Source organism: Echiichthys vipera (genome assembly GCF_963691815.1).
Source record: "Echiichthys vipera genome assembly, chromosome: 5".
NCBI classification, from domain to species: domain Eukaryota; kingdom Metazoa; phylum Chordata; class Actinopteri; order Perciformes; family Trachinidae; genus Echiichthys; species Echiichthys vipera.
Genome location: NC_139830.1, coordinates 34,499,968 through 34,522,094, shown reverse-complemented (window position 1 = coordinate 34,522,094; position 22,127 = coordinate 34,499,968). Strand labels below are relative to the sequence as shown.

General features: G+C 40.9%; 1 protein-coding gene across 2 annotated transcripts in view; it reads right to left on the bottom strand.

The window, feature by feature from the left end:
* The window catches only part of tpst1 (tyrosylprotein sulfotransferase 1), a 97,586-nt gene extending 81,731 nt beyond the window's left edge, over nucleotides 1-15,855 (bottom strand). For both annotated transcript variants that reach the window (XM_083913605.1, XM_083913606.1), the window contains exon 1: nucleotides 15,696-15,855. The gene's annotated coding sequence lies outside the window, so the exon portion shown is untranslated. The remainder of the gene's footprint in view (nucleotides 1-15,695) is intronic.
* Between the last annotated feature and the right edge of the window lie 6,272 nt (nucleotides 15,856-22,127).

Below are 22,127 nucleotides of genomic sequence, written 5' to 3'. Positions count from 1 at the left end.
GATCAGTCTACACCACTTTTGTGCTTTCCAGCGGCTGGCTGGTGCCTCACTGACTCTAAAGCTTGCCAAATGTGAGTTCGGGAAAACTTCAGTCACATATCTGGGAAAGGAGGTGGGTCGGGGAACTGTCAGGCCTGCGGATGCTAAAGTGAGCGCCATCCTGGGTTATCCAGCACCCACTACCAGACAGGAACTGCGTTGTTTTTTGGGAATGGCTGGTTATTACAGATGTTTTTGCAAGAACTTTTCTATTGTAGTTGCACCCCTCATCAAGCTTTGCAGTCCTGCTGTGCCTTATGTCTGGACTGAGGAATGTCGGCATGCTTTTGATGCAGCAAAGTCGCTACTCTGCTGTGCTCCTGTTCTAGCAGCTCCTGACTTCTCTGAACCCTGCTGGAAGTAGATGCGAGTGCGTCCGGAGCCGTGGCTGTTCTGCTGCAGAAAGATTAGAAGGCAATATGTCACCCGGTCTGTTACTTCTCTGCAAAGTTCAAGCGTCATCAGCTGCATTATTCGACCCTGGCAATGCTCCTGGCTCTCCAGCCTTTTCATGTGTACCTCGGTTCCACCGTGTCTCCAGTTATTGTGTACACTGACCATAACCCCCTTTGTTTTCCTGGCCCAAATGTAAATGTGTGAGTAAGATGTGTTGAGCGGTGTAGCGTTGGCAAACTTTTTAGTTTGCTTATATGGGAGGGGGTGTTACGGCTGTGAGGGTTGTTTGTTTTTGTTGTTTTTCTTTGTGCTCCCCGGCTGTAGGTCCCGCCTTTACCCACCTGACCTTGGTTCCAGCCATTCAGCGCTGCCTTAAAGGGAGGAGGGGATCTGCCCTTGCTCTCTCTGACTCTCTCACCCCCGTCATTTTCTGAGAAGTGGCTTTGGTGGCGGACGCCGTGTGTTTGTGTCCTTGACTTTTAAAAACAACGGGACCTCGACTCCTTCCCTTCCGGGTTATTATAATTTTGGTATCATGATGGTTTTGTGTTTGTCCCTGTTCCCCTAGACGCTATTTGGGACGTAACATATATACAATATATAACAACTAGTTCTTCATCAGCTGAGTCATTTTACACATTTGTCTGTAATGTTGAAAGTTAGTGGAACTTTTCCCCCAACAGTCAAACGCCTGAACTTGCTCCGTCATCATCTCTAAAACAGATTCCTGTGGCACATGAGTAAACATACCTGAAGGTGTCTGGATCTGGTACTGACTGTAAAATTCTTAATATCACTTATACAACAAATATTTATAAAATACATTTTTGGGGGTCCACTTTTTTAACATTAAAAAGTAGTTACTGGTGGCCACTAAAGACTAAGAATTTGTTGCCAGTGTCTCAAAATGGTTGGTAATGGCAACTTGGCAACTGTTACTATAATCATTCATTTTAACAGTAAACTTCTTTCTTTTTTTCCACTAAGTGTCCAATGCACATATGAAATGCTCTAACTAACAGTCCCCCATATCCAAACACAGCCATCTCAGCCCACAATTAATTTCCATTCCCCATATTTAGAGATACATGATGCTAGCCATCCTGGATCAGTACGGACAATAGAGCTGCTTAGATGTTGTCAAAAGTGACTAATAAACTGGCATTACATTATTTCAAACACTGAATATAAAGTAATTAAAGTTCTTCCATTTAGACTGAAAACGTCTGTCCACTCTTTACATACACTGTGCAGCTGACACATTCAGCACTTTGTTTACACACAGGCTGGTCGACTGCAGGGTCGGCGACATGACAGCTAGTAGGGCTGTAGTGATACACTAATATGACAATACGATGTCACGATATTCAGCCAACAGTACGATTGGATTTGATACGATTCGATACACTTACATCATTTTCTGAAAGATTTTAAAAGGGACAGTGTGATTTTGGTGACATCTTGTGAGTGTACCATTGATTGAGATGGAATTAAGAACTGTAAGAATCAATTACACAATATATGGCTCTGACTGGACAGCAGAGATGGTAACAAGTCACTTTTTGCAAATCAAATCAAGTCAAGTCTTAAGTCTCTTATGGTTTTAATAAAGAGTTGAAGTGATTATTATGTTATTATTGTATAATTACACAAAGTCTCAACTAATGACACCTTATAATCTACTCTAAATAAACAATGTGTGCTGCTCCCATTACCTGAACTAACTAGACAGACCACTCAACTCCAGGCCCTGCTCTCATTGGATGATTTTAAAGATATTTTTAACTTGGAGGCTGACACATCTTGTTGTAGATATTCTGACTGATATATTCATGATTATGCTCGATTCTGATGTATTTTTGCTTTTGTTTACTTGTTATTTGATGTATTTTAATTGTATTATAGTCATGTATTTTATATTGGCTGCTCATTATGTTTGTCAGAAACGTTGTCAGTCGTGCTGCTGTCTGTCTCAGGACACTCTGAAAAAAGAGATGTTTAATGTCAGCGAGCTCTTTCTGTGAAATACATTTTTAAAATCCTCCAGCCTCTCAAACGCAGTGTAATGGTTAAAGCTAATAACGCAGAAACGTTAACGTTATGTCGTCAACAATAAACCTCTAACGTAAACTAGCCTTTAACTGACATTAATAATTAACATGTATTTCTTCCGGATTAACAGCGTTAGCCAGCAGATGGTGGCAGCACTGGCAAGAAAACACTTTTTAAAAATAGGTAATTGAATGAATGCCAATCTTAAAAGAAATCTCTCACAAAGCTAACATTAGTAACAAGCTCTCTGGGGAAAAAAACAAAAAGCCATTGCCATCCGGTAAACAGTTCAAGGCACTTGGATCCAACACCAGCAGGATGAGGAACAGTTTTTACCCCAGAGCTGTGGCCTCAGCAGCTGGTGCTCTCCATGTCATCTGGTCAAGACAGATGTCCGTCCTCCACAGAGCTGGGTCCGTCCAACGTTCCTGCCTGTTATAGGGAAGGTTTTCGTTGCCACCGTACTCTACGGGGGAATTGTTGGGTCAATGTAAATCAATTTTTGTTATGATTTGGCACCTTAAATAAAATTGAATTGAATCTGTGGAGTTACCCGCTCACACATCTCTGTGGGAGAGAATTACTTTCTGTTAATGCTCCAAGAAGAGATAGACAAAAATATTGTGCACTAGTCTCAAATCTCAAGTCCCCATCTCTGCTGGACAGACAGCTAGAATTGCTCTACAGCAACACTAGCGGCTGGCCTACCGAATAGCTCTTCCTGCAAAGCGAACTGGGAGGAAATGGGCAGCGAGCAGAGTAACAGGGGGGTTTGATTGGGACTTCATGCATCGATACTTGCAGCCAAAAAAATGATCCTTTCCGTGGAAACAAAATATCTATTTATACAGCAATACCATTTGTTACCGAGATTTGACGCTAAATTTAACTATTTCTTGAGAATAGATTTTTTTTTTTAAGGAAATAAAAAAATCCCCCTAAAACCCCACATTAGGACACCCAGGCCTTGATGAACACCATACAAAAGGTTTAAAACCTTTTGACATTTGAAGACATGTAAACTAGTTAAATTAGATAATTTCCGTCACCTAATATCACAGTTAACACGGATGCTCGTTGTGCTAATAGCTGCTGGATGTCGGTAACTCCTGCATAGTTTTACTATTTCTCTTTGAGTATACGCTGTTCTAAGTTTAATTTTAATGTTTTTCAAATTAAAATGAGCCTGTATGGCTGTATCTGTCACATCTATATGATGTATTCAAGTGCTTGAACAAATGTATATGAATTTTCACATCTTAAATAAACATAAACAATAATTTCACTCATCTTCAACTGCTTGTCCCTATCGGGATCGCGGGGGGGGGGGGGGGGGGGGCTGGAGCCGATCCCAGCTGACATTGGGCGTGAACATAACCATAAACAAGTTCAGTTTAATAGCAGATGCATGTTGCAGATGTAGCAAGTTTTTCATTTATAGTTTATTTGCACATCATTTTGTGATATAGATATGCAACTATCATAAACTATCCTCACATTCATTGCAGATGCATATTGCAGATGTGGTCACATGTTAGTGGGAAAAACCTAATGTGAATATACACGTTATACTATAATGAAGAGTCTGAAAGCACAACAGTAAACACATTTTTTCAAACAGATTTCCTTCAGGTGATGGTGGCAGGCTGATGCAGTGGTTGGTGAACATGAGGAAACAACTGGAGCCATCAGACATGTCAGGTCTGTGCAGTACACACTCTGAGGAGGATCAGTTCTTCTTAGACAAGAAGGTAGACGGATGCTTTATGATGCCCTGAGTAAATGTATCAATACTTAGTGGTGAATGTAAAAACTAACATCCGGTAAAGTCTGAGGTATGTCTTTATTTTATATGGTATAATTTATTGATTTGATTTTGTTTGTCTTTTTGCTACATCGGTAAAGGGTCTCCACAAAGAGAAAAGTGAGTGACCGGTGCCAACAGAAGGAAGAGCTCATCTGTGGAGGGGCGTATTAAAATACACATTAAAATCTTATAGAGCGGGTTTACATGCCATGGTGACTGACACACACACACGTAATGCTGAGCTGTACTTCAGACAATACTCTGTGGTGTAAACTAGTTAAATGAGCTCATTTCCATCTGCTGCTACCCTGAGTCTTGAACAAACTGCAAGTCATTATCTAACCGTACGTAATAATAATAATAATGTAATATAATGCCGTTATTCACGTAATTTACCGTCAAGTAACGACAGTGACAGCTTACACAGTGTAACTTCAGCTACAATAACAATACAAGGTTGACGGTATTTTTCGAGATTACCAAACGTAGTGCTACTACAGTAATGAAGGTTGAGTTGGCTGTACAGCTCACCTCCAATTATCCAAGCTAATGTTGTTAGCAGCAGCAGCAGTGGCTCAGATACAGTCAGGTTGCCGACAAAATTGGGGAGGCACATGGACCCCTCGTGGGGTACAACTCAGGATCCAATCGATGCACCCCCTGTCCCCCCAAGTTTCTTCTTTTCCTGTCCACGCTTGCAAAACTACAAGATTGCAGCGCCCCATGGAAATAGACAAAAGAAGATGGCAGCATCTGGGTAGGTTTCTTTTCGGAAGTTCGCAAACCTATGAGTGACTTCACTGTAGCTTCGTCCATTCATTATACAGTCGATGATGAAACCAGATGAAACCATATTCATCGCATTAATACAGTGCCTAATGGCTACGTAGTTAAATTAAAAGTGCACAGACTGTCACCTGTCATATAAATGTTTGTTTTATGTACACTGTGAATCCATAACATGAGTGTTGTCATGGCAGCTCATCTACTGTAGCACAGTTGTCACTATCATCAGTTAATAAGCGGCCTACAGCAACTTAAAATAAATCATTAAAAAAATCTTTATTTAATAGAAATACTTTTGTAATTCTGGCCCGAAATAATGTCAAATTGTTATATTTATACGTATCTTTTATATCTTTTATATATATATAGTATATTGTATATCGGGGGTCTAAGTTATTTTGGAGTGGTCATAAATGCGCAAAAAATAGAGTCATCGATCTGAGATCGTTTAGAGAGCTCAAAGGGACCAAGTGTGAAAACGCCCTTATTGTCAGAATACCTGGTAGGGCTGGACCCGAATATTTGACTGTACAGATATTCATATTTTTTTAAATTATTTTCAATACTGTAGAATAACAGAATCTGTAATGCCTTTAATTAAACTGAAGGACACATGTTGAGCACAATGTTTCCATTTCCGCTCAGGTCTCTTTTCTATCCTCAGCTGGGGCTGGCTGTGCAGCAGGGCGCACAGTCGTCCCCCATCTTGTTGCTCTTGCTACTTACATTAGCTGCTGAAAAAAGCATAGCATATCAAATGGCATTTTTGTTTGAAAAATGAAAAAATGTATTAACAAATATATTAAATTGATGATTTACCTGATTATTGAGTATTGATTAATTAACTAATAGTTTCAGAGCTAGAATTTTTACTCGTTTTAGCTTAGTATGTGTCTGCCAGAAAAATGCATGTTAGTCAACTAAGATGTATGGAGAAAAAGACATTATCACAGTGGCCATGTTTTTGCAGCCCTGGTTTCCAGCTGTCATGCTCTTACAGACAAATGCTCCATCCTTTATTTAGTCTTCAATCAGATCATGATCTGTGACATTCCTGAACTTCCACCCAGCTGCAGGATCATTCAGCAGGACTGTGGCCATTACCCTGTCCACAACCTCTGCCCCTCAGGCTCTTATAAATCACATGATATGAACCAACGCAATCAACCTCCAGCTAGACTGTATGACGGAGAAGAGATGTCTCTCTCCAGGCAAGAGAGACTCATTCCAGTTGGAGTAAAGTCATGATTCAGCGTGTGCAAACTAATCCAACAGTGTGACTGTCTGCTTCTTAGTACATGGCTACTGTTCCTGGTCAGAATGGATGGTGTCCAATTAAAGTTGAGACAATCTGACATTACTTAAACCAGGAAAAACCCAGCCCCTTGGCAAGATTCATCTTCTTTAATGTTTGTTTAATCACTGAGCCTGCAGCCATGGAAAAATGTTTGTCTTATGTGTTGTATCAGTTTAGGTCTTTGAAGGAATGAATGAGGTGTTCTGAAAGTAATGTTATGCCTGTATCCCTTTTTCCACATAAAATATTACACACACCCATGAAATCACCAGCAAAGGATGAGCTCCAACACCATGGGATTGCCTCCCCCTCACTGTCAGGTCTGCCGAGTCCACCATATTCTAAAAATACAACAGGCAGTTTTTATACACATATTGCTTGCAATTCCTTTTGGTTTTATTTGTTTTTTAATTCCTTTCTGTTTAATGTTGGGTATATGTTACTGTTTTATAAAGTATTATTATGCATATTTATCATTAACTGTTAAGCACTGGAACTGCTGTTCTGTTGTACTTAGTTGAAAGGTCAGCATCTGCAAAAACCAATAGCTGCATTGTTTCAAGTTGTGCCTCTGACTAGAACCCAACTGAACACCTTTGGGAGATTTTGGAGCATCAGCGCTCTCACCAACATCATCAAAACCAAATGAGAGAATAACTTTTGGAATAGTGCTGTTCAGCCATCTTGTAGAGTTCAACACTCTTGGAGAATCTGAATTTGCGTTTCCATCCAACTATTTCAATGCACATTTTCAATTGTACATAAAAAAAAACTGAATGGAGGCTCATTCATTTTGAAAAAATTCTGAAAAATATTTTTAGGCCTGGCTGTGGTGGCAAAGTTAGTGAATCAATAAAAGCAAAATGCAACAAAGTGGGAATTTAAGTCACCATAGCCGCTAAGGACTCTGGCGGGGCCTCCGCCCACTCTTCCCCTGGCATAGCAGTGGGGGGATTGAAGGGTGAATCAGCCAGCTAATTCTTGTCTCATTTCTGGTTACTCCCGACCAATTTGTTTGTTTTTCACCGAGGTTTGATTGGCACTCTTTAATCACGTAATCTTGTTGTGTCCTCCTTTTCTGCAATGGTATAACTGTTTTCTGACTGGAGAATTGGTGCCACCTACTGCTTAATGATAAACTCCTCATAATTGTATAATGTTACTGGATGGAAACATTACACATTTTCTTTTGATATGCAGTTGATATGTGCGATCCATCAGAATGGAAACCTAGCTTATGACAAGGGGCACTGTAGCTGTTCTGTAGGCTTGTTATGGAACAGTTTCTTATGAAACTCTTGGTTTGTCCTTTGATTTGAAACCCATTTGTATGCTGACGGTAGATCTGGGATCTTCATTGATCCGAATGTCAAGGTTCAGTAGACTGGAGTATTTCAGCTTCATTTTTTTTTGACCTCACATGGTTGCAGATGTATACTATGTCATCATACTGCCTCGGCAGAACCATCCTACTTCCTTTATCGTGATTTGGATAAACTATCACTCCCACACACTAAAAACTACTCACTGTGCTTGCTTAGTTGGAGTATACACATGCCGCACAGTTCACACAGGAAGTGGTCAAACTTTAAACCACAGCAGTACGACCTACATGCATCAAAATATGGTTCAATATACCGTGTTGCAATTCAACACTTAGGTAAATCAACTTCTCATTCACGGTGCAGCTGAAAACCCAGCAGATAAACCTGCAATGCAGGGGTTATAAACAGTACATGACACATCATCAATCAGTAAAGTGACTGGCTGAGAAACATGATGGAGTAAATCTGCCTATAACTAGACGGTGTGTAAGTGTGTAAGTACAGCCTTGGTCCTTGTTAACGTCCTTAACTTCCATGTCATTCACATTCACTGCAACAGGAATCAAACTTGGACACATTAAGAATGTTTATGTTTACAACTTTGAAAAGGTCTATATGTAACATAAAATGCTATCTTCCTTATGATATAAAGAAAAAATGCAAATCATATTCCTTGATCACTCACTTGAGGGCAGGGAATAACATTTTGGTAGCATATCAAACATATTCTGAATAGAAAATATCAAAACATTACACAGACTACTTAACATGAAAATAAATTGGGCATTCTCTCATCTGCGAAATTAGAAACAATAATAGCTGCAGCATAAAATAAATCATTCCTGAATAGAAGAATACAATGAGGGCTACAGAGTAACTTTTTTTACTAGCAGCACTGTGGCCCCAAACTGAGAACTTTAGGGGCGCAACCAGAAATTTTAGGAGCGCACTCGGTAAATCAATAATGGATGAAGAAATTTCAATGTGCTGTTTCAAATTCAGTGTCACATTTTATTGTGCTCTTTTGAAGATGCAACATAGAAGGTAAACCGACAGCACCATCGTTGTCATGACAGTACAATATAAAAAAAATATATACCATACATTCAGAGTCCACGAGCACCAGTGAAGAAATACACTAGAACCGCAACCACGAGAACGGAGAGCAGCCAGAGTGAGGAGACCACCGGCGGGCCAAGCCCCAGCACCTGCAACCCAGTTTAGCATGATAGACGAGCCTTTCCAGCCAACATCCAGTTTCAAATTTCCTGCTCGGCGTTGTGGTAATGAAACGTTCTCATGTTCTGTGGCACCAGCTCGGTACTTGGAACTCCAGCTCAAAATGCTTGGGCCAGGCATCGCCAAGCAGCTTAGTGATGTCACGAAAGACAGAGGGCCTAACTGTGTCTCAGTCCAAGATGTAGCATCATGTTTGACAAAGCTCCAGCCACAAACAAGAGCCATGTTTTCAGAGACAGAAAAACTGATTATTCAGTTTATCGTTCCCTCATGAGACTTTATCTCCATGACCCCAGATCGACCTTGACATTTGTTTACCTGTTACCATGGCGCCCTGCCTGTAGCTCAAAGTAAGTGCATGTTGCCACCGCGCATTTTCGTCCTGTATCTATTCATGCAGTTTAACGTGAATCACAGATTATTTTCTGACATAATCCTTTTTGGATTATTCAAATGAGTGCGTTGCTAAACTTCAGGGTTTTGATGTCAACCCTGGCACACTTACTGCTCACAAATGACAGTAGTGACTGTCGATGTCAATGATAAAATGTGAGTGTCACTGTTTGAGTGTCCCTCAGGTCAGTGAAGTTACATGTTGTTTTTGAGATGCTGTAAACCTGTAGTTAGTTGAGAGAAGAAGAGGGTTGGGAGTTTTGGGATTGTAATAAGCTAGGAGCTAATGTGTAAAGAGGGTTTTAAGGTTGTTCTGTTTTGGCGTCGGCTATGGCCAACAGTAGCCCGTGTTCAGTCAGAAATAAAGCTGCAACAAACTGGATAAAGTCTCACCGCTTGATCCCTGAGGGACGCTACAATAATAATAATGCTGGGGGGGGGGGGGGCATATCCAAGAAGGACACCTCCAGACTAGTTAAACTGATCAGGCGGGCCGGCTCTGTAGTCCGCATGAACCAGGACTCACTGGTGACGGTGGCAGAGAGTAGGACGCTGGACAAACTGCTGGACATTATGGACAATGCCAGCCACCCCCTGCACACCGTCATCAGTAACCAGAGTAGCCTGTTCAGTGGAAGGCTGCTCCTGCCCAAGTGTAGGACCAACAGACTCAAGAACTCCTTTGTCCCTCAGGCCGTCATCCTCTACAACTCCTCACTCGGGGAGAGGAGGAAATAAAGAGGACAGAAGGGACGGAGTGGGAGCCGCTCACTGTGCAATTAATCTACTACCTGGACAATTACCTTCTTTTTTATGCAACAATTTAATCTTACTGCTCATTTCTGTCATATACAATCATACATATTGTATCTTATACATTTCCTCTACATTTAATTTATCCGATTTCATTTTCCGTGAATTGTATTTTACCTGTATTCTTACATCTACCTCATATATATTTGACTAAGACTTATTTTTTACTGTATATGTATACATACAGTATATGTATCTATTTAGCTAAGAGTTTATTGGTTATCTTATACTGTATTTTTTATACCTCCCACGTGTTTTTGTAAGCTGATGGAAATTCAATATCCTTGCGGGAGTCATCGCAAAGGGATCAATAAAGACAAGTCCATGTCTACCTCTAGTAGGGGTGGAACGGTTTATTAAAAAAATCCGTCCCATTCGGAACGCATTTCACGGTTCGGTACGCGTGTGTACCGTTCGGTTTATGAGGTGCAACGTAGCGCAAGCCTTCATGACCGCTGTCCTCTCTCGTATTCATCTCAGCGAGTCAAGTCCCGGCGCGCTGGGAGACTTCCACGCGCTCCCTGTAGGCACATGGCCACAACACTACGCACGCTCCCGCTATGCACGCTCTTGCTACGCTCCCGCTATGCACGCTCTTGCTATGCGCCCGCTACGCTCTTCTTCGTGGGTTTTTTGAATCCTCTTGGCAACAGCTCGCTAAGCTCTGGTCAAATCTATGGTTAAATCACCAAATCAATGTCTCTTTCTACTCTGAAAAAAAGAAACGTTGTCACAGAAAACCGCCAGGTAACCAGAGAATGGACAGAGACGTTTTTGTTTCTGTCTCTGTGAAGCCTGTGTTTACTCTGCAGCCATATCCGTGTAAAGAGGATAAGTAGAGAAGGCTTTTCAGAAAAATGTTACATTAATTTGTGTCAGTCCAGTTTTTGATGAATAAACTAATGTTTCATATGTACTTGTAAGTCTGGTAAAGTAACTAGTTACTGAAGTAATCAGATAAATGTAGTGGAGTAAAAAGTAGAATATTTCCACTGATTTGTAGTGGAGAAGAAGTATAAAGTAGCATGGAAATAAAATACTCAGGTAACAGTAAAAGAGCCTCAAACTTTACTTTAGTCCAATGATTGAGTGAAAACCATATATATATATATACATATACACATACATATATATATATATATATATATATATACACGTTGACATATATATACATATACACATATACATACATATATATATACATACACATATATATACACATATACATACACATATATATACACACATACATACACATATATATACACACATATATATATATATATATATATATATATATATATATATATATATATATATATATATATATATATATATATACACACATGTATATACACACACATATATATATACATATATATATACACATATATACACTCAACAAAAATATAAACGCAACACTTTGTTTTTGCTCCCATTTTTCATGAGATGGACTTAAAGATCTAAAATTCATACCAGATACACAATATTACCATTTCTCTCAAACATTGTTCACAAATCTGTCTAAATGTGTCATAGTGAGCACTTCTGCTTTGTTGAGATAATCCATCCCACCTCACAGGTGTGCCACATCCAGATGCTGATTAGACATCATGATTAGTGCACAGGTGTGCCTTAGACTGTCCACAATAAAAGGCCACCCTGAAATGTACAGTACATTTTTTTGCTTTATTGGGGGTCTGGGGACTCAGAAGTAGTCAGTATCTGGTGTGACCACTATTTGCCTCATGCAGTGCAACACATCTCCTTCGCATAGAGTTTATCAGATTGTCAATTGTGGCCTGTGGAATATTGGTCCACTCCTCTTCAATGGCTGTGCGAAATTGCTGGATTTTAGTGGGAACTGGTACACGCTGTCGTATACGCCGGTCCAGAGCATCCCAAACATGCTCAATGGGTGACATGTACGGTGAGTATGCTGGCCATGCAAGAACTGGGACATTTTCAGCTTCCAAGAATTGTGTACCAATCCTTGCAACATGGGGCCGTGCATTATCTTGCTGAAACATGAGGTGATGTTCATGGATGTAAGGCACAACAATGGGCCTCAGGATCTCATCACCATCTGCCCTGAACAATGTAAACCGAGATTCATCCGTGAAGAGAACACCTCTCCAACGTGCCAGACGCCTTCGAATGTGAGCATTTGCCCACTCAAGTCTGTTACGGCGACGAGCTGGAGTCAGGTCAAGACCCCGATGAGCATGCAGTTGAGCTTCCCTGAGACGGTTTCTGACAGTTTGTGCAGAAATTGTTTGGTTATACAAACCAATTGTTTCAGCAGCTGTCTCAGTGGCTGGTCTCAGATGATCTTGGAGGTGAACCTGCTGGATGTGGAGGTCATGGGCTGGTGTGGTTACACGTGGTGTGCTGTTGTGAGGCCGGTTGGATGAACTGCCATATTCTCTGAAACGCCTTTGGAGACGGCTTATGAACGAGAAATGAACATTCAATGCACGAACAACAGATCTGGTTGACATTCCTGCTGTCAGCATGCCAACTGCACGCTCCCTCAATGCTTGTGGCATCTGTGGCATTTTGCTGTGAGACAAAACTGCACATTTCAGGGTGGCCTTTTATTGTGGACAGTCTAAGGCACACCTGTGCACTAATCATGATGTCAGATCAGCATCTGGATGTGGCACACCTGTGAGGTGGGATGGGTTATCTCAGCAAAGCAGAAGTGCTCACTATCACACATTCAGACAGATTTGTGAACAATGTTTGAGAGAAATGGTAATATTGTGAATCTGGAATGAATTTTAGATCTTTAAGTCCATCTCATGAAAAATGGGAGCAAAAACAAAAGGGTTATATATATATATATACACATATACACACATACACACAGCAGTTCTGCCCAGATTAAAAAGTGTCCGGACTTCTTCGTCCGAAGAATTGAAGTGCACACAGGTTTCAGGTCTGGGATTTGGGCCTGCACAAGCACTTGCAAGTGTGTTTATTACCTCTGCATTATTTGAAATAGCTGCAACCAAAGCATGCGCTGACCGCATCTGCATGGGTCAAAATACAAGATGGTGACAGTGCCTTGATGACGTCAGTCAAGTTTCATTCAATATATTCAGAGTTTCAATTTCCTGAACGGCACACACAACACAACACAACAAAACCACACACACACACACACACACACACACACACACACACACACACACACACACACACACACACACACACACACACACACACACACACACACACACACACACACACACACACACACACACACACACACACACACACACACACACACACACACACACACACACACACACACACACACACACACACACACACAGTGTGTGTAATGTAATAATGTAATAATTGTGATGCAGCAGTGTTCTTTTCAGACATGGAAAAGAAAGAGTATGAGAGAGAGCTCCATCTGATCCAGCTCTGACCCACTAAAAAGAGCCAGCACTGAAAAATACACTGAATTCAACAACTCATCCACATTGACACAGTAATGCAGCATACAGAGCAGGTGCAATAAACATGATGAAATCACAAGAAAAGCGAGAAACGTTCTGCTAGATTATATTTGGACCATCGTGCCAGACGTGTTCATCCACACAATGATGATACGAACCCGCCTATATAAACATTTTTCACCCACTGTTTCCATGGCTGAGATAAACACCATTGCTGCATGTGACCACATCTGCAATATGCATCTGCAATGAATATGAGGATTGTTTATGACAGATGCATATCACAAAATGATGTGCAAATAAACTGTATAAACGAAAAAATTACTACATCTGCAATGTGCATCTGTTATAAAACTGAACTTGTTTATGTTTATTTAAGACGTGAAAATTCATATTCATTTGTTTAAGCACTTGAATACATAATATAGATGTGACAGATTCAGCTATACAGGCTCATTTTAATTTGAAAAACCTTAAAAACTTAAACTTAGAACAGCGTATACTCACAGAGAAATAGCAAAACTATGCAAGAGTTACTGACATCAAGCAGCTATTAGCACATAAATGATGAAGCTAATATCAGGTAACATTAGCGCTAGCTTGGGGAACAACGTGCTTCCGTGTTAACTGTGATATTAGCTGGCATGCTAAGTTTGGTTTGCGAGAGATACGGCTTGAAATAATATGTAACACTACTTACCGGATAAACTGAACAGCAGACTGCTTCGAGTGTCTTTAGTTTAACCGGTTAAACTGAAAACAAACTGCGAACACCGAAGAACAACATCATGGCTGTTGGTTTCCATGGCTGATGGAACATTAGGTTTGAGAGTCAAGATCTCAGAGACCTTACAATCACACGTAAGCCACCCAATGCATCATATGCTTTATCGTCTATTTAATCAAACTGGGACAGAATTTGAAAAAATTAACACCAGTGAGTTTTTTAAAAGGCATAAAACTAAGGATAGAGACAATAAAAACCTCTGTAACTGGCTTACTGTAGCCACGGAGCAAGTTAGAAGTTGATCATTTTCACCGTTGACTTGAATGCAACCGGATGTCCCCTGCCAGCCACTCGCTAGAATCTAGGCTTAAGGCACATCCGCGTGGGTTTCCTTTTTCAGACCCGGTCACTCTGTCCATTCATGTTTACAGTCTATGGTCCACACCAAGATAAAATGCAGGATTTGTTAGGCTGTGACAGGACCTAAGAAAATCCCTGCTGCAGGCTACTTTGCATGGCTTGACCAAAGTTATTGACTGAGTTAGTATGAGTTTTTCTAACCATTGCTGCACTCACAGGCCCAAAAACATTTTGTAACCCCAACACTTTCCATGACCTATTAATGTTATACATAACCTCAAACCAAACTCCATTAAACTACTGCATTTAAAAGCTGAAGGTGAGCATAGTTCATACAAATTCCAATGTAAGGTTTATGTTGTGATCTTGTGATGAATTACGTACATACCTAAACCACTAAGGGCTACAAATGTAGCCCACATCAAATCTGAACTTAAGGTTTCGTTCAGAATGCTCTCTACCAAACTCAGCATTGTTTCTTATGCACAGAAGGGGCAGAAAAACAGCATCGTTGATTGTTGAATTGAGATACGTGGTGCCTGGTGGCCCAGTCGTATATCGAGGGAAAGAGTTGATCTTAACATTTGTAAAATGTCTTCTTCGCTGATCTACAGAGTCTGTAATCCAACTACGTTTGTCGACACAGATTTGTGATAGAGTTGAAGGCGGCGTTACCCTGAGGGCGGCACGTAACGGCGCTATCTGTCAACATGTACCCCGGCTAAATGTATTTATTTGACATGACTTCGTTTGTATATCATTTTATCAGGCGGGATCGTTTTTGCAATCTTGATAGCGTACATGCCAAACACTAGCAATTTTGCAACCCGCATTTCAAAGGAAAAGTAGCTCTCACAAGGTTGAGGAAACGACATGTTACCGTTATTCAAACCACCCTGCCCGAAAAATGTGTGTTTAATTGTCGCAGCTCCTGGGCTAAAGGAACGGAGAGGGACATTGCAACAACACTACAGCACCAAAAACCTACCTAATGCTGCGGATACGGCGCAGGAGACTCGGGTCTGTCGGTCAGAAAACCTCCACGGAATCCAGTGCCTGTGTCCGGACAGTCCTGCCGTCCTCTCCAGTCACGTTCCGGGCATTTTGTGTGTAAATAGACCGTGTCAGAGTCCGCACGGTAGACTGGCTTGTTGCGCTGGTCGACTGAAGGTGATACCTACCACACTCCTACAACTGGACTCATCTACTGGTGTTGAAAGACAAGCTCTGATTGGTCTAAAATTCAGAGAGGCGGTTGTGTGTCATAGTCGCTGATTGGATATACCATGTAGGGCGGAATTACAGTAGATTTAAAAGCACAGTACATTCATTATGACATACACTGGAGATCAAACATATTATTAAAACTATACTTGTTCTGAAATATTGTTATTTTTTATTGTTCATAATTTGATGGAAAATATGCAGTTGCTATACCACTGCTGTACTAGCATTTTTTCTTTAAATAACTAAGGCACTTCAACAAGAACCTTTATTTTCATTTACCACTGTGTCAGAAGAGAAGATTTCAACAATGTTTTCTTCTATAGGATTAAAAAGGAATAGGAAATGTAGAGGCCACAGCTTTGAATGACTTCAGCACATCTGCGCCCACAGGACATCACTAGTTTCTCACACTGCTCTGGTTTGATCTTGGTCCATTCTGACTCAGTCTCTTCCACAGTTCACTAACTGTAATGGGTTTCTTAGACATTACTTTGATGCTAAGGATTTTCCAGAGATTTGCATTCATCCTGCCATGTAACTGTACAAGGGGCCCAACCCCTGCTGCAGAAAACATCCCCAAACCGTGACACTTCCTCCTCCAAATTGAACTGACTTTTTTACACACTCTGGGTTCAGTCTTTCCCCAGTCCTACACCAAACATAATGTTTCTATCAGACTCAAATAAACTGAACGTCCTCTCATCAATGAAGTCAGTCTGGACCAGTTTTGCTCTGTCCACACAACATGCTCCTCAGCAAAGGCAAGTCCAGCCTTTTTATTCTTTCTGCTGATGAGAGGTTTGGTCAATGCAGAGTGGGCTTTCAGTCCAGAGTCTTAAATGATGAGTCACTGTCTCGTGCACTTGACGACCGGCCTTTTTTTGTTTTTTAAGATTATTTTTGTGGCAGTTTTCAAGCCTTTTATTAGATAGGACAGACAGGAAATGGGGTGAGAGAGAGGGGGAGACATGTAGTAAGGGGCTGCAGGTCGGAGTTGAACCCGCAGCCACTGCGTTGAGAAGCCTCTTTACATGGGGCGACTGCTTTAACCACTGAGCCACCGACAGCCCCAACGCTGGCCTTTTTGACGGACTTAAATTAATCTGTGTCCTAAATCAAGTATTAATAACTTATTTATAATTTTGATCTCCAGTGTATATGAAAGTTACGCATAACATTTGGCCTACATACTGCACTGGATGGCGGTAGCCATGTGATGAAAATGGAATCATTTGAGTTTTGCATGTCTGAGGTTAGCCCCAGGTGTTATTCCCCACCTAAATACCATAGCCACAAAACTAAGTTGATACACTTGAAGCCCTGCATGTGTCAGTTCTATAAACAGGTGTGATTATTCAGGAAAAAAATATTTTAATTTAAGTAAAATAAATCTTTTTAAAAAAGAAAGTCTAGATGAATGACCATATGTAAATGTAAGCTTTTGTTCTTATTTTGATTTAATGAATTATTTGCACTACAATATATGTACAGTAAATTAACTGAACTATTCCAGTTATTATTGCATTAACCTGCTGAAGAGACCAGGGGTAAAAATTACCTCCAGGGTCCTAAATAAGCCCCCAACTCAACCCATTTTGCAATGCAAGCCCCCAGCCACAGATACCCTCTACTATATGCTAATGATTAATGTATAAGCAATATTAATCTTCACACTCAAAACTTAAAACTAGATGTTGACAAAGCCACCTTATCATGTCATTTCATAGGTTTAGTGAGGCTTAGTGGTGCACAGACCCGGCTGCAGAAAAACATTTAAGGGGGGGCAATTCATTTTTTCAGGGGGGCAAACTTTATCAACCTACAATTTATTTGCTTCATGCTGAACAATGGCTCTGTGACCACTCCTACAGTGCGGAGAAATAATTTCTCATACTAAAAAGGAGCAGTTCATCCCAAAATGTAAAAAACAAACATACAGAATAGTGTAGTGCTGTGTTCATTTATTCAACTCAAGCATTTATTCAAGAAGACCAGCAACAAGGGTTGTGTTATGCAGATAGCACCATACAGCTTCACTTCTACTGGAAACAGAAGCACTGATGTCAACCTGAACACTGAAGGAAACATTCATACTGGGAGAGGTAGCTACAGCAGCTAGGGCGCACAAGGAGCAGAACAAAGCAGTGTAACTCATCTGCCTACAAGTAACCTGTGTGTGTGTGTGTGTGTGTGTGTGTGTGTGTGTGTGTGTGTGTGTGTGTGTGTGTGTGTGTGTGTGTGTGTGTGTGTGTGTGAGAGAGAGAGAGAGAGAGAGAGAGAGACACACACAGAAAGGTTTAACCGCTTTTAGTTGAGTGGCACGTTTCTTCCATGCAGATGAGTTACACTGCTAGATGCTGTAGCTAGCTCTCCTAGCATGAATGTTTACTCCAGTGTCACTGCTGACTTCAGTGGTTATGTTTCCAACAGAAGTGAATGGCGCAGCTTCCTGTTCGCGTCGTCACTGCTTGTCCGCGTATTTTTTGGGAAAAAATGACGGATATCCATACCGAACACCACAGCTAACAAGCGACAATGTACTGCGACCATGAACCTCAAGTGCTAACAGCATACCCTCAGTGACCCGCCCCCACCACCTGTAATTGGCCAGCACGTCGCCTTCGTTTGTTGGTTGGATTGGTTGAATTGTATGATCGACAAACCGCGACAGGAATAATAGAGTGTTGGCCACTCCGATGTAAAAAACAAAACCCAAATAAAATAAACAGCTTCCAGTCCAGGGCGGGCACGGCCGACTCTGTGGGCAGAAACAATGTATTTTTTAATAGGATAATTAAAACAGCTAGGAATTGTGCATGTGCATTACGTCAGTTGATGTCTCTTAATTCATACTTGCAAGTGAAGCATCTGCTGTAGGAGACAAAAGCTCCTTAGCAAGCAAACACATTGGCCTTCATTTATCAATCTTGCGTGAAAACGGGCACAGATCTGAGCGCAGAATTGGTGGTTTGACAGGACACACGTGTGATTCATGAAACATTCATATCTGACCAATCTCAGCGTACGAATGAGCGGGCCTTGATAAATGCGGCGGCTGAATTTGATCGTCATTAACATGTTACGCCCTTAAATATTCCTGGTTCGGAGGCCTCGCCCACTGAGGTCAAACACGGAGATAAGAAACACTGGTAAGAAAAGACTTTTCCGACACAGAGATCGGCATCCTGACATCCGAGATGGAGAAAAATAAAGATGTGCTTTATGGCAGTCTTAAGAGTAGAATAAAAGGGGCCCATAAAAACGCTGTATGGAAAAGATTAACGGAGGCAGTAAACCCGAAGCCTTCCTGCAGCCGCACGCCATCACATTCATTCATTCATTCATTCATTCATTCATCTTCAACCGTTTGTCCCCATCGGGGTCGCGGGGAGCTGGAGCCGAGCTGTTTTGAAATATAAAAGAATCCCCCCCCTGGCCACCTGGCAAAGCGATAGCTTGGCATCACAAATCACCTGTACATTTAGCGAGTGGTAGTTTTTGCGAAGGATGAATGCGTAATCATTCATGGATGGTGCCTTCAGACGCACATGAGTACAATCAATTGCTCCAACCACAATTTTTATTTATTTTTATTCGTTTTAAGAATCCGTTTTGATCTGTTCTTAATATGTGACTGCTTATGCTTAATGACAGCTGAGGTTTGTTAATTATTTTCAGCCAGATTTTGCTGTAAATCCACAGGCTCAAATTTGCGTACACGATCTCAGACCTGACGTGAGATTTGATCGTAGCTCCCGCTCACGTCCAAATTGATAAATGCCGAAGTTTGTGTGGAAATGGTCGTACGCACGTTTTTCTGCCATACGTTCGTTTGATAAATGTGGGCCATTATCTTTACCTGAAGGTTAGAGTAAGACAGTGGCAGAGGGACTAAAATCAGACCTCAGAGGGTAAGGGAGGGCTGAGACAAAGATTGCTTTTCTGTTTCGGAAATGTCTCTCATGGCAGCGAAAGCTTTGAAGGCAGCGACAGAGAAAAGATGGCCAGTGATCAAGGATGCCATTATTGTGGATGCTCTGGTTTCAGTCACAGTGAATGGTCAGCATTCAGCATCTCCTGCATTCAGAGTTCAAAAGTACATGTTAACTGATATGAGCAGACACAGAGAAAACAGAGAACAACTATTTTTATTTTATAGTTTTAAAAGGCTGATACTAATACATTTTAAATACATTTGCAGAAATTCACCATATTTACAGTTGAGGTGGTTCGGGCATCTGGTAAGGATGCTCCCTGGGATGCCTCCCTAGGGAGGTGTTCCAGGCACATCCAGCTGGGAGGAGGCCTCAGGGAAGACCCAGGACTAGGTGAAGAGATTATATCTCCACACTGGCCTGGGAACGCCTCAGGATCCCCCAGTTAGAGCCTGTTAATGTGGCCCAGGGAAAGGGAAGTTTGGGGTCCCCTGCTAGAGCTGCTGCCCCCGCGACTCGACCCCGGATAAGGGGTTGAAAATGAGTGAGTGAGTGAGTGTTTTTGTGCCCTACAAATGACCAGCAATAGTGTTTTGCTTCAAAATAATTCTGTCTATTAGTATTTTAAACACTATGGGACACTGCATCTTCATTGCCACCCTCAAAATCAGTGTTATATATATTACGTAGGATTCTTACAGGTGCTGGAAATCCTTAAAACTATTTTTACTTTTACTGTGGTGTTTTCAAGGTTTGAAAAGTGCTTGGATTTTTAATATAGTGCTTAAACTACATGAGTTGTAGGTTATATATGATGCCAAAGAGATATTTTGAAACGCAAAACTGTGCATTGTTGTCTCTTAATTTGTCCCCCTTCTATAGAATGATGTCACAAAACATAATGTTGGTTGTTTATAGCACAATAACATCTCATTTAATGTCATTAAGAAGCACAATAATCAGTATACTTCATTCTGTATCTGTATATAAAGATGTAAATTACCCCAGCTATAAGGTGCTTGAAAAGCTTGATATGCACCTTGAAATGCTTGAAAAGTGCTTGAATTAGACTTTGGAAAAGGGGTAGGAACCCGTATACATACAATAATCAAAACGTCACTGATCAAGATAAATAGTGCAATAAAAGTTGCAGCTGAGGTCAAGCAGGAACCTCCATCATATGTAATAACTGGATATGTGATATTCATTAAATATTTAAACATATATTGATCTATTCTGACCAAATATCTGCACAGTCAATGGACAATTGACACCTCCAGAACACTAAATAAGAAGCTCAGTGTTATTATGTGTTGATTGCAACAACATCTTGTTTTTTGATCTGATTATACAGTATGGTTTCAAAACTCATAGTTCCCAAGAGACTCATTTACAGCAGAGGAGAAACTGCACAGTGTGGAAATGAGTACTGACGGAATTCATTTCAGATGTGGGCAGCTGTACATTTATACTACCGCTTCCTGAGATTACCCGTCACCATAGATGGTATAACTCATCACCTATTGAAGGACTGCTGAGGCAGATCAGGGCAAAAATAGCTCCTGTCACAATAGACGCTCTGGATACTTTTACTCAAGGGGCTTCTGGAGTGTGAGAACAGATAGGAGTCATGAGAAAAAGGGAGGAAATGTGTGATGTCCATCAATGCCCATCTCCTCTGGGAGGAGGTGCAAAGGTCAAGGTGATGAGGTAAGAAATCACTCATAGATCTTAAACTAGTGTAAATGAACAGCAGCCACATAGTCTGCAGTATGTTAAGTGCAGTATGATTAGTGCAGCCAGGCGTGGACTACACCTGCTCAAACTGCAACAAAGCCTGCCACTGGAGAATCGGACCGTTCAGCCATAGCAGGCACAGCAAGTCAACCACAGACTAATTCTTGGAGCATACTCCATTGTCTTTTGAGACAGAAGCAAGCTGACAACAATGCAGAAAAAAGGAAAGCTACCATATATTATACAAATGAGTTAAAGAGCCAGTCAAATCATTCTTTATGATGATTCTTCTTTATGTGTTAAATGTGGAGTTGGGAAAGAATGAACAAGAAAAAACAAATTAGCTTAGCTAAGTTTTAAATTAGGATAGTTTTGACTGATCAACAGTGGAAAAAAACAGCCACCACCATCTAAAGAACAGAAAAAAGATGTCTTCTGTCTGCATAGTTTAATATATCTCAGGCTGTATATTTTTCCAGTGGTTGATTGGTATGATTTAAATTGTTCTATGTACAATGGGA